Source organism: Uloborus diversus, chromosome 3 (assembly GCF_026930045.1).
Source record: "Uloborus diversus isolate 005 chromosome 3, Udiv.v.3.1, whole genome shotgun sequence".
NCBI lineage: Eukaryota > Metazoa > Arthropoda > Arachnida > Araneae > Uloboridae > Uloborus > Uloborus diversus.
The window spans coordinates 207,752,911-207,778,502 of NC_072733.1; the positions used below are offsets into that span (position 1 = coordinate 207,752,911).

At 33.5% G+C, this 25,592-nt stretch overlaps 2 protein-coding genes across 2 annotated transcripts in view; one reads left to right on the top strand and one right to left on the bottom strand.

The window, feature by feature from the left end:
• LOC129218538 (paired mesoderm homeobox protein 2A-like) overlaps positions 1-25,592 on the bottom strand; it is a 104,099-nt gene that overhangs the window by 25,221 nt on the left and 53,286 nt on the right. The gene's annotated exons all lie outside the window — the stretch shown is intronic.
• Positions 23,624-25,592, top strand: part of LOC129218539 (protein SREK1IP1-like) — a 145,741-nt gene continuing 143,772 nt past the window's right edge. Inside the window, exon 1 of the mRNA XM_054852835.1 lies at positions 23,624-23,733. The gene's annotated coding sequence lies outside the window, so the exon portion shown is untranslated. The remainder of the gene's footprint in view (positions 23,734-25,592) is intronic.

Below are 25,592 nucleotides of genomic sequence, written 5' to 3' on the forward strand. Positions count from 1 at the left end.
TAAAATAATTTGCAAATCAAACGGTAAATTAAAAAGTTATGGCAAAAAAAGATCACGTTACGGACTCTACATAATGTCAAAAATACCGTGGAATGCCCCATATCCTTTCACATAATGTTCAATCCTATAGGTACAACACTTACGCGATGCAATGAATAAAAGCTAGTGCTTTGATCAAAAACTGTTTATGGAAATCCAAGCAGAAAATCCGAAAAAGATTGTTTTGGAAACGCTTATTTAATCTCTTGAACTAAAATCGTTTAATTTTTTTCAATACATATTTGTTGGCATGCATGGCCATAAATTGAAAGCTGAAAGTGGAAAGTTTTACAAGTGGCTTGTAATACTTTACACCACAGTCAATCGGATAGGCGACCTGTGTCACTGCAGGTAGGAATATTTTAGGGAGCAAATTTCGTGACGTCGAAATAAAAAAACACAATTATGTTTCAATGCCGGAAGATTGCCTTTAGTGGAAAAAAGGGTAGTTTAAAACGTTGTACCAGTGTTTGGATATGCAAAACGTAGTTTAGAAATTAACTATTAGAAGCTCAGTTATGCAAAACGTAGTTTAGAAATTAACTAGAAGCTCAGTTATGCAAAACGTAGTTTAGAATTTAACTAGAAGTTCATTTATGCAATACGTAGTTTTGAATTTAACTAGGAGCTCAGTTTTAAACGTTTGCGAAATCGAGCGAAATTCGCAATGCCAAATGGGTATGATTTTTTAAGTGAATTTTCTTACTTTGATATGTTTTACTTACCCGAAATATTGACCATAAAAGACCCTGAATTTGCAATCCCCGACGCAAAAAAAGAAAGGGGTTATCAGTTTTACGTGTCTGTGTGTGTGTTTGTATTTGTGCCTTTGTCTGTGACACCGTAGTTTCTAAACAAATAAATTAATTTTGATGATTTTTTTTTTTTTGTTCGAAGGGCGACTTCATCGAGAGCTCGGTCTTATTTATGTAGTACTTTAACTATCAGAGATATTATTTTTAAACCATAAAAGTTAGCATCTTTCGCAATTCGGAAAATAAAACTTACTCGAACATTGAAAATATATGCAGTACCATTCTAAAGAAATAAATTTTCTGTGTCTGAAAGAATTAGCTTGAAACTTCCAAGAGCTCGAATTATAACCTTTTTTTTAAGTAGATTTTAAATACATATCTATGATTATATTCACACAATTAGCAATGATTGCATTATTGGCGGACAAGGAAAGAGATGTCAATGATTTAAATTTTTTACCTGGGGTGTTAAATCTCTCTCTTAGTTTTGATTTTTACTCTAGTAAAGTTTAATAGTTGTGATTATCCTTCTTTTTCGGGATTCCCATTTTTTAAAGAAAAAGTTAAAATTCATAAAAAAACTTATAATTCTCTGACGCACCCTCATATAAATTCGAGATCTGCAAGCAAGGTCGGTTTTTTAATATATCTAAATTTTTGATTTAGTATTAGTTCTTGTGACTGTTCTAGATCAGTTTTTGTGATCTGAATCCGATGTTCAATGTGATGAGCAAACTAAGGTCTTAGATACAGTTGCAGCTCATTTACAGATCTTATACGGCCCGCTATGTGCAATAGGTTGTAAAACTGATTAAACTTTTTTTTTAACTTCAAAAAATACAAATCTATTGCAAAATTTTATTTTATTAATTGTATGTTACTTATCAGCAAAGTTATTGCAATGGAGTTAGGAATAACAGCACAATCTTAAAACCTCCTTTCGGAGTAAGTTCAAACCTTCAGGAACATATTGTAAGTAAACACTGTTATGAGGATATCTCAGTTTAAAAGACACAAAATGCAGAAATAGCACTTAAAAACAAAACTGATATCACTTTTATCTAAAGGGTGTCCCAAAATTAACGCAAGATTTGAATTTGCCACCATTTTTTCCATAAATTGTTGGCAGCCATGAAAAAAGAACAATTTGACGAGAGTTTAGGGTTAGTAAAAATGGGGGTGTTATTGTACCATACAGCTAGAGAGAGTGAAACATTTCAATTATTGCATAAGGCATTTCCTAGTCGCGTACTCTCTCATTTCGGTCATCAGAATTGGCACCCTAGATCGTGTGATTTAACATTTTTAAATTTCTTCTTATGGGGTTATTTGAATTCAAAGGTCTATGTCAACAAGCTCACAACCACCCGTGCATTACCGTGTTGCGATACCGAGCGACAATAACAGTAACTGCTTGACCAGCCTCAACTTTCATTATTTTTGAAACAATTGTTCAATAATGAAAGCGCGTTATTGTATCGTATAACGCTCCATTTTTGATTACCCTAAACTCTCACCTGTCAAATTGTTCTTTTTTCAGGGCTGCCAACCATTTATTGCAAAAATGGCGGCAAATTCAAATCTTGCGTTAATTTTGGGACACCCTTTAGAAATACAATCAAAAAATTTTGTAGAGATATTTATACACTGTTTCATTACAAAATGATACATAATTAGACTCCAAAAACTACATGCTGGTCAAAAATTGGATTTTTTTTCCTCATTAATACAGGCAACATACAGGCTCCGCAATCATTATTAGGCGTCACAGATAGCACAAGTCAGAATGAAATTTACATCACATTGAGAAGGAAATAACAACGGAATCGAGTCCACGATCTCTTTAACTGCGCGCAGGCAGCAGTCAGAACGATTGCTTTCTACCGCTTAACTACAGAAACCCCGAGCCCGGAAGTAGAAAAAACGATTTCTTTACTTACAAAATCAACTTCAGATCAGAAACAGCGGAAATAAAGCATTGAAGTATTTTTGCATTCTATTGATATTTAATAGTGTCAGAAACTTCAGTAAGAACTGAAGCGAAATAACGATTACATTTCGTGTAAACATTTGAACTTATCACCTAGCGGCTAGCTTTTTCTAAAACGTGAATTAGATTCGATTGTGTATTTAAAAGAAACATTGATTTGTATTTTAATGGAATTTTTAATGTCTAGCTGCTTTACAATGCGTGGAGTGGTCTGAAACTCATAATGGTAAACTCAAACTGTAACCAACAATTTCTTCTATAGCATGTTCTTCAATGTCTTCCTACGAAGGATATATGACAAGAAAACAGGATTAATTTCATTGAATTTTCTTCTGGATACGTCAAGGTTTTGAAACAGTGGTAAGTTTTGAATTTGTTATTAGAAGCTTTACGAAATTGTAGAATTCCTTCGTCGCGTGCAACAAATAATTTATTTTTGTCTTCTATGGATATCAATGAAATTTCATTCAATCTTAAAATACAGATAAGTAAATTAAGGTTAATATAATTTGATTTCACGCAGAGATGCTCTCATTGAAAAATCGAAAATATTTAAGGATACATTTAGTTAAAAAATGCCTCCAGATTAAATGCCGGAATGTAAGCTCAAAAGAGTCCAGGAAGAAGAAATGAACTATCGGACAATTTTGTTGTAATTTTAAAGTTTCTAAGAATATATTATTGCAAATTTATATAGTGTTGTGAAAACTTGAACGTAGTATCACAACGATAATATTCACCATGCAGTTATATATATTACAATGATTTGGTTTTGATTCACTGAGTAAATACATATATTTATGCATATATATGAATATATATAGGGATGAACCGAATACTGAATACCAAATATTCGGATGCCTATACAAAATAAAAAATGTTTTGTGTCGTCTATTCTCAAATGCTAATGAATTTTCATTTAATATCCTAAATTTATCTTCACTCAGTATAAATTACCCTATTACCCCGCATTAGCTGGCATGCCGGAAAAATGCGAGGTTGATCAGCATGCCGGGAAATTCGAATTTTTCGGCATGCCGAATAATTCGAGGTTTATTTTTGCAACAAAGCAAAAGCAAATTTCCCCATTCAGTTCCAATTGTGTATTGCATATTATATGTGCTTGTTATTTATGGTAGATCATTATTAACGGATTCAATTACATACCCATAAAGTAATCAATTCAGAAGCAATCATTCGGTCATAATTTTTTTAAATAAATTATTTTAGGTTGCTTTTAGAGAGGTGAGATTAATTTTTATTTATTGAATAGCTATGGTAAATTCTTTAACAATGACTTAGAAGCGTTAACTTACTGCTTAAATGTTTGCTTAGTTTTAAGTTAATTTTTATAAAATTATTCGTTATTTTATAACATTTTTCTTGTTGAAATGACAAATGACATTGTTAGTTAATATTTTTTACAAAATTAAACTGTTTATTAATACTAATAAGATATGTGTTCAACTTCTATTAATTTGTAAGTTGAACATATATTTTTTACAGTATTTTTTTCCAAACCTCGATTATCCGGCATGTCGGAAAGGACCAGGCAAGTGTAATTGAAAATCTGGCGACCCCCGAATTTTGCGACATGCCAGCTAGTGCGGTGTAATACGGTATTAATTTAACAATAATCTAAAATAAAATGAATAATTCCACAATCAAAGTAATATAGTACATGATTAATTTTCTTTATGTTTATCTGCAATTCGGTAAACATAGATTTATTAATTCCTTCCCCTTTTCTTTGAAATCTAATAAAAATGGAAACATGTTATGCATAAATGCTGAACAATGTTCCTGCACCATAATTTACCATTACTGGGCTTTTATTACAATGATTAACCTAATTAGTTTGTTTTAAAACAATACTTAATGTTTCATATGGTGTAAAATTTCTGAAATTAACATCTGAACAATTTAATATCCAAGTGTTTCCTTAATATGTTATTAATGACCTCTTTAAATGTTTGTCAACTTATTTTCAGCTGTATATTTAAATTGAAACATGCTACCTATGAAGTCAAAACTAAAAGCGAAACCTTTTTCCAAACTTATGCGCGCTGGCAACACAAGAGATTTATGAATTACATGTAAATGTGAACATACAAGTGATAAAAAAATATATCAAATGTTTGAGAATCGTTTTAAATATTGTAGCGATTTTTTTTGACAGTTCAAGACATAAGTTCCAACATGAGTTCGGACGGGGGGGGGGGGGGGCGGAGGATTGCAGGGAAGATCTTTTGAACGGAAAAGTTTTATTGCTATATATTGGTAATGTTATCAATTTGGGAAACAGGCTAGGCATTTTCCCCTTCTAGCTTTGAGAAATATAAGAGATGTAGTTTGCTGTTTCTCAAATAAAAACGTTTCCAGAAATCCAGCCTGTTCCTAATGTCAGGGTTTTTTCGTAAGTCTTTAAATGCATATAGAAAGTCCCATACTGAGACCAGCAATATGAATTAAAAACAAGAGCTTGAGGGGTATACACCCAACGCAGCTAATATACACTTCTCCCCCCTCCCCCTCCCCCGAAGAAATAACTTAAGACCTTAAGACCGTTGCGTTTAAAAGTAAAAATGCATAGCAACATCGAACATTATTTATTTATTTATTTATTTATTTTTGAAAATTTGCCGTTTTTTTCACTTTGTATATATTTTTAACGTACACTGTTAAAAATTCAGGAAGATTTTCTGATAATTGTTACTGTAAAATGGCGGGCTAACGCATCGCTGATTTTTATGGTAATTTTCACCGGAGAAATAAGCGATCCCAGCGCCAATTGGTTGCTGCGGCCTACCAAGGAAACCGTAAAATTTTACAGTAACATTTGATTTTTACGGTAATAGTTACTGGCAACATGGATGCCAGTAAGAATTACTGTAAATTTTCCGGAAATTTTTTAACAGTGTAGTTAGTACCGTAATCAATATACCGAAACTGATCAACAGCATAAATCCACCTATACATTGATAGTTGTTTGTTGATTCGACTTTGTGTTTCAGCACTAATAATCGCAATCGAAATAGTACTATATTTTACATTTTGACTACCTGAGCAAATGTGAAAATTTCAGTAAGGTAGAGTTGAGATTTCACTTTTTGAGAAAAATATTTCTGTTCTTGAAAACAAAATATCAGTGAACTTTTTTTAAAATGTAACGACGCATATTTATTATCATAGATTCTGCCTAAATTACTGGTCTTAGCTGGCGCTGTCTTAGCTCACACCAGTAGATCGAACTAATATCCAACAGAACTAATTCCCCATTAAACTTGGTTTGTAGATAGGGTGGCGGGAGGTGATTCTAGTAGTCCAAGGTGCTCTGTCACTTTCTCGTTTTTCAGTTTGTAATGCAATGTGAGCTAAAAGCAAAAATTTTCCCGGGGGGTTGGGGGGATTTTCCCCCATAAGGGGGAAAATGTATCGGGTTGGTTAGATTTATCATCAGCCAAGCCCTCACATTTAGACTATAGGTTTTCTCCTCTTTTAAATAAAAAAGAAAATAATGTACATAATTCTCTTATTTGAAAATTGCTTTTAAATATTTCCTTCGCCATCGAAAGTTAAAATTCCGTCCCCTTCCCAGAAAAGAAAGGTATCATCCTAGTACGTGGAAGTCTTAAGTTAACCCAGTGAATACGCCACACTTGCAAAATTCTGCTTTTTGGAAGAATTAAGCATCGATTCTTTTTGCCCTATAGCTCTAATCTTAACAATTTTTCTGAGATAAATCTTTTTTACTAAGATAAACATGAAAACATTTTGCCTTGAAATCACCATTTTATAATAATGATCTTGGCAAATTGCTGCTGCGCTCCCGGCAAAATTCATCCCCGCCAACCCCCCGGTACGCCACTGTGTATGAAAATGCACGGCATATAGTTTTGCTTTGGTTAAATCTTGACTCCGATTCTACGCTGAGGTAGAAAATATTGAACTAAAAGCTTGTCTGGCGTTCCTTACGTATGGGTATTTGCAGTTGTCATTACATTTCAAAAACCGCCCGTCACAGTGGTTGAGGATAAAAGGAAGTTTTTTTTTAAATACGACGAAAGCTTTTTGATCGAAAAACCTTTTCGTTGGAAAGAAAGAAAAAGCAATTTATTCATCCGTAAGTGTTATGAATGCTTCTTCTGACTCAGATCTAAAATTCTGAAAACAACTGGAATCATTTGAATATTAGTGGTAAAAAAATGGGTTGTTTGAGAGTCTCACATAAATGTGTCCCCGCTTCGGGGTAAATGAAAGTTAGAAGCGTTTATTCAAAGGCCCTCGGGAGTTGAGTCACGTGAGTAATGTGTCCTGGGCCGGGCCTCCCCCGCCATGCACAATTCTTATTCGATTACACTAATACAATTACATCCAATTAGAAACGTCTATCGAACTGTGTATGAAACAGCACAGACCCCCCACCCCCTCCATTTTTCTGCTCTCTGTTCAGAACTGCGCGACGGAAGAACGCAGTTCGCTTGCCATCAGAAGAATGGTTTCATGTCAGGAAGAGTTTCTTTTGGAAACGATTTCCGAACTAAATGGGTCAAGTTCACTCGAGGAGTAGATTTTTTTTTAACCCTTTGACTTAAAAAGCCAAATAATGAGCATTTTAACATGAACTATGTATATTAAAAAAAACCACAGAAAAATCATATTTAACAGAAAAATCAAAGTATGAATGGTGCCTCATTAGGAAAGAAATCTTGAAAAATAATTCTCCGCTTCCTCTACCCCATCTTCCGTGAGATATTAATGTAAGTCGAACAAAAAAATGTTGAACGACTAATAAGGTTTTTTATTTTTATTATTTATTTATTTTTAATTTTATGAAAAAAATATTGAACTAGCAATGAGGCAGTTTATTTTTCATACTTATTTGTTTATGTTTAGCTACATGAAAGTTGATAATGCACAATACTGTTTACTTGGGGTATGATGATTCTGTATTCATTCCAGTCTCCTAACAGACTACTAAAGAATGGGCGGATAAAGACCAACATTTGGGGGGGGGAGGGGGGTGTTCTCAAGAATGTAATCTTTATATGAAATGTTTCTGAATAGTTTGGAGATCAGTGAACAATACATAACAGGCAGTAAATGCTGCGTTCGGGACTAAAGTGACTGTTATACACGGGATTATTTTTCATTGAGTGAAAAATTAGAACGGATGTTTTACAACTTTGTCAGTTATCTTGGAAACTAGTTGCGTTGCACGGTCTACCTCGAAAATAAAAGTTTTGCTAAGTGACGCATGTTCAAGAAGAAAGCATTCAACAAAAGAAAAAAAAAGGGCGAAATTTCCCATCAACATGTAGAAAAGAAAAAGTTTGACTCAAAACTTAAATTTAGACCTCGTGGATTTTTTTTTATTCCAAAAATTCAGTCATTTTTATTAATAGGCGTGAACATTCAGTTACACGGATTTTCTGCTCGCGGGGGTGGGGGGGGGGGGGTAAAAACCGCTATGGGAATTTCTGAGCACCGAAAGATCTCTGTGCCATTTCTGGCAAAAATCCGATGTAAACTGAATTTGTAAAATACCCCCCCCCCCCCATATATGAATTCCTGAACATAGAAGGACATCTGTGGCAAATTTGGCAAACATCCGACGCAAATTGCGGACTTGTATCAGGTACTACCTTCACACAAGGGAGCCCATATGGGGGGGGGGATTTGATTTCATAAACGGGTTTTTTTTTTCTTTTTTTTTCTTTTCACATTTTTGTAAAGGTTTGGTGTTAGCGATTACGGTAGTTATTGATAACTATTGCTTTTGCATTAAGTTAATACCAATTGAAATTTAATTAATGAGTTCTTGCAGCCTTATTACAATCTTGCATTTAACAATTTCTAGATTCCACCATCAACTATCGGGAAAATTCGTGAATCTGGTTTTCGGCGTTTCACGCGCTTTTGCGACATCACTTCCGCTCTAAACGGTTTTAATTAGAGGCCATTCAATAAAATATTGCATTATAATGTGACAATATTCATTTCTTTAGTTTTCAGTTGGAATAAAACACGAAAATTTCAGACTTACGTATGTACTTTTTAGTTCAAGAAAATATTTCGGAATTTTTTCCCTGCGTTAAGGACAACCCTTTGAAGTTCATTTTTGTAAACATTTTCCCGAGTTATAGATAAGTAATATGGTATTTATTAAGAAACCGCTTATTTTCTTTTAGGTATTTCAAAAAAAAAAAAAAAAAAAAATGCTTAGTTTTTCAAAAATTGCCGAAAATGTGTTTTTTTAAAAATTGCGGGAAAATCGGCAAAAGTTTGCCGGTTTTCTGGTTTCCCGGTTTCCCTCTCCCCGGATAAAAGGTTCTGCAATGTATTTCAAACACTTATATCATCACCTCAGAGCAATAGTAAGATATCTTAATGTTATTCCCGAGATTAGATACATTACTGTTGCTCTGAGGCGACGATATGCACATTCAAGTAAATTTATGACGATGTTAATTTTTTAAATTTAAGTTATGAATTCTTTATTTTTGCAAGTTATTTCTAAGGTGCACTTGTATACACAGCATTTAGGGGTACATGTTAACAGTTTGATTCAGTAAAACCTGTAAAGTTGACCACCCTTGTAAGTTGACTCTGCTATTTACAGACACAAAATTAGATCTTATCATATAATTCAACCTCTATAAGTTGACCACCTGTTTAAGTTGACCATTAAAGTAGTGCACTGCAAGTGGTCAACTTACACAGGTTTCACTGTAATATTTTTTGAACAAATAAATGCAAAAGAGAATACAAATACGTGTACATGTGCTCCCCTGTCCCCAATAGATAAAAAGAAGCATCAGTATCATACCATTACTCTACATCAAGAAGATTGTGTTTCACAATTTCTTTCCTAATATACATTGTATTGAACTTTTTTGTATAGACACGCAGTCTTGACTCGACAAAAAAAAAAAAAAAATTGCGCCAAGCGTTCCTAGTAATGACTACGTAAGAGTCTTCAATGGCGAATTGTTTGTTCATTGATGATGATTCCTTGGTTTTTCGAAAATTGGATAAGTTACGATACAAAAACAAAGATTACAAAAAAAAATTGACAGTTTATGTTTTCTTTTACTTAAGTAGTTCCGATCGAAGTTTCATTTTTCTGAACGATCATTTATTGCACAATCAACTGCTCACATGAGCCACACCACATGAGATACACCAGCATTTTTTTCACGTTACAAAATAATATCTAAAGTTTAAGGGAAGGGTCAATTTAGTATTAATTGCTTATATATTTTTGGTAGATGTTGAGCTTTGCATATCATAATACACGCTTGCCCCAATTCACCGCAGTTATTTCAGGTCAGTGGCTCCCAAACTATTTTAAATCAAAGCACCTGTTGGAGTTAAAATTTCCCCACAGCACCCTTCACTAAATAAAAGTAAGAATAAACATATACCTAACAGAAAAAAAAAAATAAAACTTGTGCACCTGCATTGCATAGTCCTTATTCATATTGTAGGTGCTCTACGGAATGTAGTAAGAGCTTCATAATTAATAAGTCTCTAATTTGTAAAGTTATTGCAAAATGTCTCGGCGCTCCTGTGAAGATTTCTCTAGGGAGCCCCGGCGCACAGTTTGAAAATCACTGCTTTATAGAGGATGAGTTTCGTTTGCAGCGCATCGAGACTAATTTTAAACTAAAAGCTTTTGTTTTCCCTGGACGATTACGTTTCACTGCTTTAAAATTACTATTTTGAGAACATTTACATTTGCATATGACCCGCTTATTAGCAAATTTGAAAATATTTTTCGTAAGAAGAAAAACATACACTTTATGAGGAAACAACGAGCAAACCACACTTATTATGACACAAATTGCAATAAATATTGCACAATTCGTGTTTGGAGATTATAACTCTTTCTCTTTTTTTCAATACTAACACCTGTGAAGCACGAATACCTTCAGTCCGTTTATTCACACTGTATTTACCTGTACGAGAAAAAGAACTCTTTTACTCGTACAGGTAAATACAGAGAAGTAAAACCGATGCCCATCGGCAAAAATGGTAGATTAAATTATTGCAAAACACAAAAAATGTTATGCATTTTAGAATGATCATGAGCAAACGGCATTTGTTGCCAATTGCCATGTGTAGAGAAAAAAAATATGAAAAGAAAAATGTATATGAAACGTATGATTAATATTACAATGATCCAACTCGTGTTAATAGTAATTGAAGCGCAAAATCTGATGATCTAAAATTAATAAACGATGAGCAGTTATTAATTTTAACCGTAAAATAGGTTTCGAAAAAAGCTTTAAACTTTAAAAGTACTTCGAACATTTTAACGGATTTTGAATTTTATGTTATTAAGCATGACTCTATGGTACTATGTATGTGAAACAAAATTCAGTTAATATCCACCTTTATTTCCCGATTGAGTTCGCTTCTGAAAACAGGGAGTTCTTTTTCTAAAGTCAACATTAAAATGAATACATTCAATGGGGTGTCCTTCAGTCTTTTCAGACAAAGTGATGAGTTTCGTGAGCTTAAAAAGCAAATAAAAATGTTAATTACAGTTAAAAAAAAAAAAACTTAAGATTTTGAAAACATGCGTTTGTGTTTTGGGGCAACACTTATGTTAGGCAATGTTCGGGTAACTAAAATAGTAAGTCCATTGTCATAAAGTATTAGATTCAATCAACGAGAAGATAATATAAATAATAAAAGTTTACATAGTTTCATTTGAAATACAGAAAAGGAAATATGTATTGCAAAATAAAATATTGACGTCATAGATAATAAAAACACAGTGAAGACAGATTGAAATATTGTTTTCCCTCTTATATCATTATTGATTAATGTGCAAGGCTTTCTCCGTATTCACAGAAAGACAAATTAATTCCAGAAATTCTTAGATTAATGTTCGTTTGCTACACAAGATAGTAACAAGAGTTACGTCATGAAGAATTTGAGTGATCAATGACATAAAATGGCCTGACTTGAAATTATTAATTACTAAATATTGTATGACTTGATTCAGGATGCTTACTAGGCTACAAACATAGGTTACAATATACTTTTATAGGTTTGGCGTATAACCTCACACAGCAATGTAGTCATTTGTTTCGCAATATTAAAAATCAATTCTGAGGCTTATTCTGATGGAGAAACAAAAGACATGGATCATAAAATTAAAAAATATATATTTGCAGTAAAAACGTTATGCTATTAATTACTTGTAAAATATACTATTTCCAAATACATCATTGCTTAGCCAAGAAATTGAGATTTGAAGAAATTCTTTTTTCAAAAATTAAAAAATTTGCGATCTTGAACACACCAGAATGAGTTAACATTAAAAAAAATTGCATATGTTTCGAAGCACGAAAAAAAAAAGTGATAGGAACGTATAGGTACTCCAATGATGAACTTATCCTTGTCTTCTCAAAATGTAAAAAACTTCATATTGAATGAAAATTGAACTAGTTGTTGCCTAAAATGGTGCTGTTTATTCTGATGGCTTCTGAAAAACAAAATCAGAAACTCTAAAATTCCACTGAAATCGTAAAACTCGTTATATTTTCAGTATTTCTGTTGAGAGATTTTGTATTGGAAATAAATTTATTTACGTTAGCAGGGAAAATTTATAAGGACTGTTCTAAGTTCAAGAAACTAGAGTTGTTACGTAGACATTACGATAGTTAGTAAGTTTTAAGGTTTTAATATTTCATTTCATTTACCAAAGAAATAGCTTTTGAATGACTTAATTTTGAGGCCCCAAAAGAAACAGCTGCTTTAAAACTGCTTCAAACTGAAACAGCTACTTCAAAACTGTTTCAAACTGAAACAACTGCTTCAAAACTTGACTGTCACAATTTAGATTTTTCTAATGACACACAACACGTTTCAAAGTCAAACAAGGTAAATAAATATTAACCATAGCTCATACAGCTAAAATGCGTGGCTTCTTAATCAGCATGGCAGAAACTGGTTGTCAACATGCGGAGGAAGTAGTGGTCACAAATAAGGGGGGCGGGGGTCGATTGAATCTTCCTTGCCACATCACATGTCACCTTACCAAATACGTGTTTACGTTTGCGCTCTTAAAGACTGTTGAGCTCGCCAAAAACGTGTGTATATCTATAATATAATCCTGGCGGGTGCTCTAGTTAGATAGTAACACCATGATAGTAACCCATAATGTAGTTTTATGCTGAATATTTGTTTGTAAATCACGTTACTTGTTGATTGTTTTAGTCATTCAATTTTTATTATTCGGCAGAATAAATTTCTAATGTACAGCGTATGTGGAAGAAACTTTTGTCTGAAACATTACCATCTTAAATGAGGAATAAGTTCGCTGAAAAGCAAAAATTACAAATAACGTTAGAAAAACACAAAATTTGCATACACATCTTTTAAGGTTACTAATACAAGGCACCCATAAATTGTCAAAAAGCTTTTTGTTTTTTCACACAGAAGCTTAGATCTTTACACACCAATGTGCAATATTTTTGTCCGTTTTTGATTATTAGATCATTTTCATCATTTGTTTGTTGTTCATCAGTTAACGGAAAAGTACTTAAATTGCATTTTTTTTTTAAATCGGAGTTTTGAAAATACTGAGTTTTTTCCAACTTTGAGTGCATTCCGAATTTATTAAAGATAGTTTTGAATTATCTAACGGTAAATTATCTAGCATGTCTAGTGGTAATCAAGTATATTAAAGAGAGCACTTAGTTTTTGACACTAAGGAAAACCAAAAAACATTCTAGGATATATTGAGGGTTATATTGAAATCGGCTTTCGTTACAAATTTAAATGAAGTTATAAAAATATCCGAATAACGAAACTATTTGCAATGGCATTTTAGTACGAATTATTTCACCAAAAAACAAAAACAAACGAAAAAAGATCTTCAAGATATTTCTGCAAAAATTCTTACTCTGAACAAAAAAAAAAAAAAAACTTTTTGAATTTGCTACAACTCGAACATGCTCGTCGTGGCAGTATGGAGTGGAAAAGTATATGAATTCATCTGGGTTTTTTCGTGTAATTTGTTCCTGCTCAAGAAGAAATAATAATAAAATAAAAAAAATCTTCTGGGAGGAGGGGGGAGCTTGTTCCATGTTTATAGAGGTTGAGCTGGGACAATACCTCCTTCAATAGTTAGTCTCTGAACTGGTTCCTATAGGTACTAGAAAATATATCCTACTTTTAAAAGTTAATCTAAAGCTCTTCAAGAAGAATGTTATGGCTTAGAATGCTCCACTTTCTAATAGGAGAGAATGCTTTCCATCATCCCCAATTCTTCTCCCTCCCTCCAGGGGACAGCCTTTTTCAACCAAGTTTCTAGCTCCTAAAGAAATTAATTTAGCATTCTGTTTGGTTATAAATTAAATGTTTATCTTTGTGTGATAAATTACAAACAACGTTAAAATTCCACAAATAAGCATAAGAATTCTCTCTCACATATCTACAATTCTTACTGATGTTTGTGCAATTTTAATGTTGCAATTACGTCTGTAATTCTGTGTGCAATTCCTCATCACCGTTAATTTTTTACACTTTGATCTTTTGACAATGCAGAATGCATTGTCCATTGTACAATATACTAATGTAACTATTTGTCAATGTATACTATATTGTAATAATGGAACTGTAATGTATAAAAGGGAATGTAAATTCATTTGTGTTTGAAAACGTAAGAGTTTCTATACAAAACGAAATTGCTACTTACTTTTCTCTGCCAAAGTACCGTTTGTTTCTACAAAGGTTAAAAATGTATCTCTCCTGATAAGAAACTGATTTTGCTCATATGAGTTTTTTCATTTTAAAGTTAGTGTTCATTGCAACACGGAAGGGCTTGTATCAGAGATCATAGAATTTTATCAATCAGATGAAAAAATTTAATATTTTTGAATTTGTTATTTTTTTCTCTTTTAGTTACGTTGGATGGATACGGTTTACGGTAAATTTCGGATCATTTGGCTTTAACACATTAAGTTATGCAGCAAATGAACTGAAAGTAGACATTGTAAAACAACGGAGTAATATTTCTGACCTTGGACCTACCTGTTTATTCTTCACATAAGAAACAGGTTTAAAAGTTACAAGAAAAATACAGGCTAATATTATATTTATTTTTAGGCGAGTGGCGTTATAATTTGATTGCAGTGTATATTTTAAATTACTTACATTGTTTCTAACATTTTTCAAATTATTGAAGCCTAAGTAAATTAAAAATGTAGTTGCGTATTGCATTTTAAAACTTTCACTACATCATTTATTTTTTCCGAGATTTTCAAAATGAAACTGGCTTTATAATGTTTTAGTGGATTGTAGTGTGATGGCTTTTTTCCGAATTTTCATTTTAATTCACTTAACCACCGCAATATCACGGAACGCAATTTGAAGACCTCTGCGTTAGTGAAAAACTTCAGAAAAACGAGCTGATGTGTGCATCAGATGACTTCCTTTTACTCCAATTTAATGTCATTTTCCCATTATTGGCAATTTTAATGTGATTCAATAGTTTACTCTCTAAATATCACCAAAGGAGGCGAAATTGAAAGCAGATTTAAAAAAAAAATCGCCAAATTTGTCACCAAGTTGGCGACAAAACTTGGCGACCAAAATACTGGCGAGATATCGCCAAGTGTCCGCCAAAATATAACACCGCTTGAGTTTACATCGAAATTAACAATGATTTCTCCCCAAAAGGAAAGGCAAAAGACCCCTTTAGAAACACCCGAATACAACAAAAAGGGGAGGTACACAACTAGACCCCACTAGGAGTTCACGTACCAAATTTCAACTTTCTAGGACGTACCGTTTTTGAGTTATGTGACATACATCCGTACATACATACATACGTACATACAGACGTCACGAGAAAGATCGTTGTAATTAAATCAGGAATCGTCAAAATGGATATTTCGTGTGTCTATACGTTCTTTGGCACTTATCCACGTGTGGTTGAGTCGGAAAAAAAACTCAACATTCATTCGGGGGCAAAATGGAAATTAAGGTCGATTTTTGAGTGAAATTTTTTTTTGCGAATGCAATACTTCCTTTTTTGTAAAAGGAAGTAAAAAATGCATAAAATCTCGCGCAGTGTATCTTCAGTTGAGTACTAAATCTCATATTTCTCTCCAAATTTGTTGATTTTTCGACTGTATTCTTAGTATGCATCGACTCCGATGGCTATTTAACTTGAATGGATGGATTTTCAAGTAAAAGCTTCAGTTATCAAATCAGTTATCATCTCATTCAATTGATATACCATAAACTGCTCGTTTAAATAAACTCAGGAGGAGGATAATTTCTTTGTGAATCCAGGGATTTGAAAGGAACGGTGCCGAAGACCATCTTAGGGAGAGATAAAATTAAGTGCAAAAAAGAGGGAAACCAGTTTAGGCCAGACGTCCTACAAAAAGTATTCCCGGACGATATGAAGCAAGCTTGTAATCTTGTTACATGCAAGCACTAGCAGCATTTGTAAACGAGGGGGATACGCAAGTACGTGGCTGAGCACACCTGAGCACCCTAAATACACAGAGCGCTGCATTGTTCGGGTCAACAGATTTGCCCTTTCTATGGGGCCCTAATTGGTACTGTAAGCAGCGCCACCTGCCAGCTCGGTTGGCACATTAACTGGGGACACTCTTGTCAAAAGTGTCCGGAGCGTTTCAAAATGTTGTAAAAAAGAATTGATTTCACAATTAAAATCGACTCTGTTGAATAATTTATGACGGACGGATGTATGGCCATGAATATGCATAGTGGTATTATGAAATGAAACAGGTGAAAGGCATGGCAGATTATCACTTTTCTATGCGAAATTTTGTTCAAATTCCTTGCTGTATTATAATTTTCATGCTGTATAATATAAGTTCTTTGCAAGCCTCACTTGTCCAATCGATTGACTCCACTTTTTAAAAATGCCTTTATTTCAGCTCTGATAGTGCTTCATTGACATGTATGTGAATTATGTTGAAAGTTTTGGTTTAGTAGAAGAATGTGGGGCAAAGTAAAATAGTTTACTTACCTTTATACGAAATGAACAAATTGGAAGTTTGTTTTGAAAATTGCAAAACATAATGACAGAATGATGTATTTCGTAATAATATTATTTTTCGTTTTTATCAGTAAATATGTACGTTCAAAAAAATTTAGAACATTTTCATTTTGCCCATGTACTGGGCAAACTGAAATATAAAATATTTTTCTAATGAAATATTTTCTGTACGCTTATTAAAAATTAATTGTAGACATGTGCGAGAAAATTCTTATGCTACTTCATCAAAAGACTAAATAAGTAAACGAATGAATGAATAAATTAATAAGTAATGAGAAAAAAATGAATGCATGAAATAGTGAACGAGTAAGAAAATAAGTGAATTAATAAATGAAGAGGACTGTAAATAAATTAATAGATGAATACTTAAGTGATTTAACAGATGAAAGAACACGTAAATGAAATGAACAATGTTTCACTTTGTCCTGCGCGCCCTTGATTAATTGTACTAAACACTTAAAAGCAAAACATGCCTATTATTAACACTAAAAAAAGTACTGCACTAGGCATCAGTACATCTCATTTAATATTTAAAATGATAATTACATAAACTGTATCATTTGACAATTAAAAAAAAATTATAAACCATTAAATACTGAAATATGGGTATCAAACTTTGAAAAACTTGTAAATTGCCCATGTTATTCTTTAGAGAAAATTATTGCTTCACAGGAATCAGCTACATGTTTAAGAACATAGTTAAAATATTGCTGGATAGGTAGCTCTGCAAACTGAAAATAATTTACATATCCAGTTTACCCGGCTATTTCACTTTACCTCATATTCTCACACAATACATTTCTGCCCATGTGAAAACCGGGAATTTAAACACGAGGGCCTATTTACTCTTATGGATAGCTTAATCTTCTTCATAACTTTTCTCTACTTTTTTTTTTTGTGCATTTAATCGATTCGGCACGTGAAACATTCAAATATTAATCCTTGTTCCGCTTTGTTAGGATGTTTTTGGATTAGTACTGTAAAATCCAATTATCATGATATTTCTCCTCTTGGAACAAGATTGTAACAATACGGAAGAGCACTTAAATATAGCGTTTCGAAGGCGTTTCAAAGCTTCTACAGAAACTTTATATTTTTGGGTTGCTTATTGGTTTTGCTTAGTCAATCATAGCAAATGCACTCGGTCAAACACGTTTTAAGTGGCATGGCAGCATATAAAAATGGCAGACATTTCTGCGCAACCCTTGTGGTGTAAATGTACACGGTAATGATCTGCAAGATATTTAAATGTTACATGACTTCTGTTTCAACAGCAATTAGATTTAGCTTGAGGATGTCTTTTGAGCTTCAACACGGGGAGGTCCAATAGAAGCAGTTTATAGCTGTTCTACGATTTGACGGATATGTGAGATTTATTTTATGTTTTGCTTCACCGCTTTGGAAAAAATACTAAGTCAAAGAAAGTAGATCCTATATTTTAGTGATTTTGAACAATCACCCCATTCACTCTTCCGTAAAAAATTATGAATACTTAGTAACTGGAATAACCGTGTTATCTGTACTTCTTCATACAAGCCATAGACTCAACCACTAGATTTGAATTTTTTTGGTTCTCTGAAGGCCTTCTCGTTAAATGAAGCAAATGGAATCACTCAAAAGGAACCAACTTAATAATTCATAATGTGTTAAAAAGTGTTTTCTATCTATGAAAAAGACTACAGAGTAAATTCTGGCATTTATTAGTTAGTAATTGCAATTACATTTTAGTGCGTATCTTTGGTTAGGCAGCTGAGATGCGCAGAATTCGCAGATTGGGTAGGGTAATTCCGCGCAATGCAAGTTTTCTGTTTTTTTCTAAATTATTTTAAAGAGCGTAATTGCTCAGATGCTTTGCGTTGCAAGCTTTGAATGTCTTATACTTCATATGGTTGAAAATCTCAGGTAGATCGTGGTCATAAGGTATTACAGTAAAACCTGTAAAGTTGACCACCCTTGTAAGTTGACCACCTGTCTATGTTGACCGCTTTTGTCAGGAACGGAATTAGTCCTATCTCATATAATGAAGGAAAACCTCTGTAACTTGACCACCTGTCTATCTTGACCACTAATGTTCACCAAATTTGGTTTGGAGTATTGTAAAAAACCCTTTGTAACAGCGGCGTACGCAGACAAATCAGTTCGGGAGGGGCTGAGCTCGAAAGTCTTTGAGCTGGGGAGGGATACTTATGAACTGTAGCTAAGAAAAGTTCATGTATCGCTTTTCTGATATCAATACGAATGTAAGATTTCAAAAATACATCATAAGAAAAAAACTTGTTCTTTATTATAATTTTTATAATTAATTTTGAAAATTTCAGGGGGGGCTGTAGCCCTATCAGCCCACCCCCTGGGTACGCCACTGCTTTGTAAGTTGACCACTTGGTTTATTTTTTTCAACTTTCTTCAGCAAATTATTTTATTTTATTATTTATTTATTTATCATTATTATTTTTTTTTTCATAGCTTTCTAAGAATGTTTTTAATGCTTTGATGACAGAAAAGCATTTTACTAACTAAACAGCAGCATAAAGCTTAATGCTGCTCTTTATTCTCCAAACTTGTTTTTCATTTGTTGTTCTATTTGAGATAGCTTTTTGTACTCTGTTTAATGAAAATAGGTATCAGTAGAAAAGTTCAAAGTCTTTCCTTTCAGTTGCAATATGTTGTGACAACACAGGAATTGTGCTAAAAAGAGCAGGCCTGGATCTATACATTTTGATTCCCCTGCAACAAAATATGTAGGGCCCCTCCCAAGTGGCCAGCAGTGTCTATTAGTAAAGTGAATAAGTCTTAGTTTTTTCTATTTTTTTCTTCAATTTCTAGGGCCGTAAGCCCCTTTAAGGACGCGGGCCTCTCGCACTGCAGGTACGCAGATCTGGACTTGCTAATGAGTAAAGTTACATGTTTCTGGTGCAAGGAATTAAAAGATAGGACATTTTGATTTTGCCTTTATGAACTGGGAGAGTCGAGCTTGTTGCTCTTTGTGCTATAAGTTTTACATAAAAAGGCTTCAAAAAGAAAGATAGCTGAACTTGAGATTTATAAAAAGTATGAAATGTTAAAATTAACTGAAAATGGAAAAAGCCAGAGAATATTAGCTGGTATGTATGGAATTTCTAAAACTAAAGTGTCTAATATAGTTAAAAACATGGAAAAACTAACAAAATTATTTGAATAGTATTTTTAATTACTGTTTCACTTTCAATAACAACAATGAAAGTGAACAACAATCCAATTAAACAATGAAAGTGAGTTGAACAGAAAGAGTAAGGGTGAAATCCTCAAAAAATGAATGCATGGTGCAAGAAATAACAAAAAAATAAAAAAAATTATTACCGCCCTTTATAAGTTGACCACCTGTCTAAGTTGACCGCCAAAGTACTGCACCGCGAGTGGTCAACTTACACAGGTTTCACTGTACTTCTCTTTGGGCGAAATCTGCGCACTTTTAACTTCACTTTCCCATAATGATTTTATTATACAAGTCTTAGATAACTTCTAATTCACCTTCAACTGGTGTACAAATGTTCACCAGTGGTATTTCCTCTTGACACACACCCAATTGGTTCTTCGTTCAAAATCCATGAAACTCACAAATTAATAAACCTGGGGTGCATACATCTTGGGTTGATGTCATAGATAGAATTTATTTATTTTTTATTTATTTATTTGTTTTTTATTCTTCAGGAATCATCTTTTTATGTAAGTTTTGTTATTTGTTTGTCTACTGATTAATATTTATAACTATGATATGGTACATAGAATGTTATTTGAATGAAAAATAGGTTTTTTTTTTTCCCTTTGGTTTTAGCTATATGAATATAATCACATCAGGTGGCCTGGCTTCGATTCTAAGAAATGATAACGGTCTAGTAACTAAAGAATGGCTTTCAATAAAATTAAGATAACTTTTATTTTTTACTGTATATTTTCCAATTATAGGGTTTACCTGTGCAACATTTTTTAAACTTTTTTTTCTCAGGAAAGCTTTTTATTTATTCTCTACATTTTCCGGGAGGAGTATTTTTTGATTTAAAAAATTATTCTTCATACTGTGTAGTTTTTTTTTCTTCAGAAAGTGCAGCACTCTGCTTTAACTTCTCCAACTGCAGTTTTTCTTTTAGAAGGAAAAGACAAAAATATTTTCAACTTAAAAAGTTCATCAAAAACAAGTAGAATTTATGTCTGGTTTTATATTTCTATCTAAATCGAAAAGAAAAAAATGCTCGAATAGGAACTTTAAAAATGTTACAGAATCTTGGCAGCAATGCTGCCATAGAACCACGCAATCATGCCGAATGTTCAAAATAAGGAATATTCGGAATAACTACGTAATTGATTGCTTTGGTTATAGCCTGCAAACCCGATAGATTTGAACAGTTGTAACTAGTAAAACTCAACACTTTTAAATTCATGCTTTTTAAAATACAGTAAAACCTGTAAAGTTGACCACCCTTGTAAGTTGACCACCTGTCTAAGTTGACCGCTTTTTTCAGGCACGGAATTAGCCCTTATCATATAAATCAACCTTTGTAAGTTGACCACCTGTTTAAGTTGATCACTAAAGTAGTGCACCGCAAGTGGTCAACTTACACAGATTTCACTGTATTTGGCTGCTAGGTTTTCACCAGTGTGTTCGGAAATTTTGAATGTGTTTAAAAGTCGCTCAAATGACTCCCTTCTCTCATTCGCCAAGCAAACAATGATGATTTATTATGCATTACGAGTAGCGTCTGCACATGAGCTTGAAAATATTAAATAATGTTTACACCACCGAAACTCTTAACTATTTGAGACAATTTTATCTCTCATAACAAGAACTAAATTGTTTTAAAAGTTGGACACGAGTGGAACTGTACGAAAGAGTCCCACCCCCCCCTCCTCCTCCTCCAAAAAAAAAACTGGAATTATTTTTGAAAACCTGCATTATTTCAATATTTTTACGAAACAGCATTGACCCTTTAAAATACTCTCCATAACAACTAATACATTTGTCCCATTGGTGCTTTCACTGTTCGAAACAATTTTTGAACTCATCTTCAGAAATAAATGTTAGCTCCTCCCTCGTTTGTTTTCTTGACCCCCTTCACCATTTCATTCGTTTAAATAAGAAAGTCACACATAGCCAAGTCAGCCGAGTAAGGGGTATAGGGCAGCACCTTACGACGTACGACAGGCTCCAACTCAACGTTCGTTTTGCTCTTCAGTCAGAACCCGATGAACAAACTCGACAAGCAGCCCTTTTCATTCCCAAATCTTCGATCAAAATTTGCTGAACCGAGCAACAAGACAACCATTTTTACTGAGTAGAAAGCAAAATTTCACAGCTGCACGTTGCGTTGTTCATTTAAACCTGATATCATAAAAAACATAACAAGAACAATACAGCGCTTGCGAAAACAGTCATTACAGCTGAACAGAAAAGTCGGGCCAACATCACAGACGGCAATGAATTGGCAGAAATTCGTACTACACAAGATCTGCCCACGGCCGTGCTATTCCAGTTTTTTTTTTTTTTTTTTTGGTTACCTCTTGGATATACTATCCGCCTATGAGAAGTTGAGCTATGGCCATGAGCAAGTTCATTTCCTTCAAGGGAGGGCAATCGGTAAGAAGAGGAATTGTTAGGCGCAGAGTTGGGCTACCATTAAGCCTTTTGAACTTCAGCCGTTTTTCCTCACAATTCAACAAATGGAATCGTTTAATCAGTCGGCCAGCAGAGCTCAACTTGCCAGAGGCGGGCAGTACCAAATATGATGAGCGGGTTCCAAGGATACTAAGCTTCACCTGCGGTGATTTAACTGCACTGCATAATAAATAAGTTTATTGTGAATCGTTTAAAAGTGTCAAAACTTTGCCACTCCCCTTATTTTTGTTCCACTCTGTGCTCGTGCAGAATTGCACTTTCCTAAATACGGGCAAGACATATTATTGCAAAGTCGCAATGCTAAATGAGTGATGCTTGGCTTGTTATGTAACATGGCAATGAACCAGTTTTTCATTAAATTATCAATCGAAAAGTTTAAAAATGCTTAAAAAACTTAAAAACAGAAAACATGTCTTCTCTTCTGCAAAGATTTATTTGCTAACTTCTGTCGAATCCAAACATGAGAGGAAAATTGAAAATTCCTCTATTAGTTGTAAAAACAACGGTTTTTCCTCGAATAAAGGAGCGCTCGCTGAAATTAAAAAGCCCTAAAAGTAGGAAACAATTAAAACGCTCTAATATTTAATTAAAGTAACAGAAAATAAAGCGTGAAAGACTGAGGAACGAAAGTCGTCAAGTCTATACTAAGAGAAAGTAAGAAAAAAAAAATAATAAGGAAGCAATTTGCCTTAGCGCGATTCATTAACCAATACGGAGATCAAAGTTTTTAATTAATCAAGAATTTTCTTTTCCTCTTCCTCTTCGAAGCGAAAAATCGCCCCATGTTTGAAGTAGTGATTAATCGATGTGAGGAGACCTTACGCCAAATTACATCCAAGATGAAACTTTTGTGCTGGATAGATACAGAAAACTCTAGCTTTTTTCCAAAGCTGTCGCCTTTTTTTTTAATCTTTTAGTTTAACTTGATTGACTGTGATGATGATGAAAGTAAAATTTTATGTCTGTTTTTTAATGTTCTTATTTACATTTTCAAATAGCCATGAAACACTTGAATTCTTTACAAAAAAAAAAAAGGAATTGTTCACAGAATCGCTTTTAGATTAAAGAGCTATTTTGAGAACTGTTTATTAAATCATTTTTAATTTTGTTGTATTTGCAGAAAATAAGCACTCCACAAGGAAAGCTTTTATTTGAAAAAATAGTGTGTCCTTGTGAAATGTTTTGCTTTATGGATCGGACAGATGAAATGCTTGGAGCAACTATATACGAGAATGCAATATCTATAGTAAGTTTCTTTTTCAAGTATTCGTTTTATAATTTGTAATCAAATTCCTCTCTTTTAGCCTTTCTTTCAAGGAGTTCAGCCGTTTAGTAAATGATTCCTCCTTTAACGTAACGTTTCGGGGTTCTTTTATGTAATAAATCACGCACAGATTTTCCGTTGGAAAAATGGTCGTAGCATTTTCTGACGGTTTATATACAGGGTGTCCAGTAAAGGACTCCCTGGTTTCTAAATTAAATATCTCGAAAACAAATGACGATATTGGAATAAAACAAACGGTATGCTTATTGTGAAACCCATAAAAATCAAATACGGGAATTTTTAAATTAGTTTCTAAAAGTGACAACAGGTGGCGCTGCACGCTGTTACTGCAGTAGAAGTCTCCATAAAAAGTGCTGCGAAGACGTTGGACGGTAGTTTCTAGCGTATATGTAAGCATATCTGAGGGACTAAACTACTGCTGAAACAACTAACCTCTTCGCAGCACTATTTATATAGACTTCGAGTGCAATTACAGCGGCAGAGCCACCTGTTGGCATTTTTAAAAACTAATTTCCAAGTTCCTATATGATTTTTATGGGTTTCACAATAAACACACCGTCTATTTTATTTCAATATCGTCCTTTATTTCCGAGATACTTTATTTTTAGACCAGGGAATCCTTTGCTGGACACTCCATATAAGATTTGCTTCTGCTCTTTGTACCGACTTCATCTGCTCCAAATCCTAAACTATAAGCGAAATGCTTTTCATTGGGCACAAGATGGCACGCACTCTTTGACGAAACGCATATTTTATGAAATGAGATTTTAAAAAACTGGTTGAATGAGAAGCCAACTTTCAGTTATTCCTAATCTTCGTTTTCTAAAATTTCAAGTAACCGGGATGGTTAAAATGTAAAATAAGAAAATCGGTCTTAATCAAAACTGGCATGCTTGAAAGTTTACATCGCACTAGGCGCACTCATTTTCAAGAAAATCAGACATTTACTGTCTTCCGAAATGGTCGTCGAATCTATATATTAAATCGCCATCATAATCTAATTTCATAATTTAAGTCAATCACTTGTCTTTTGTTCCAAATGGTAGGTAAGAGGAATACATGTAAGATATTTTACATCATTATAATGGAGAAATGTTCAAAATTAATTGTGAAATACAATTCACGACTTGTTCTGCAGTAGGGAAGGCCGGGGCTTTTATGCGAGGGGGTAATTATGTGAATCGCGATAATTTTTCGACAATCAACAATTATTATTTTTAAACAATAATAGTTTTGGATTTGACAACTCTGAGTCACCTGTCATCCGAGCTACTGCGAGAGTTTTCTGTTATATCTACAGAACCGTATGAGTTGTGAAGGGATTTTTTTTTTTTTTTTGCAGTCTAAGTAAATTTTTATATCCGTAGTTATTTTCTTCTACAACTTATAATAAGGGAGTGAATTCTCAAAACTTATTAATATTGAGACGCCCATATTTTATCGCAACAAATGGCGTCTTATTCGGATTATTTTATGGAGCCAGACGTCCAAACTAGGGTAACTTGGCTTCAATAGGGCAAGCGAGGCAAGTAGACGACCTTTTTTTGGGGGGTAATAAGTATGCGAATTTGCATACTTACCCAAACTACATTTTTAGTCTCAAAACGCATTGGTTTCACTATGCTTGAGCTTATAATTTCTCACGTATGCGTCTGTACAATCTTACATGCCTGTTGACAGCCTACATATGCTCTCTTGTTTCAAGAAATAAAACTCAAAATTAAAACCGACAAGGGGAAAACTCAATCAAAAAAATTCTTTCATTAAGTTGCAGCCTAAGGATAAAAGTGTATACGACTAATTTAAAAGTGTTTGAATAC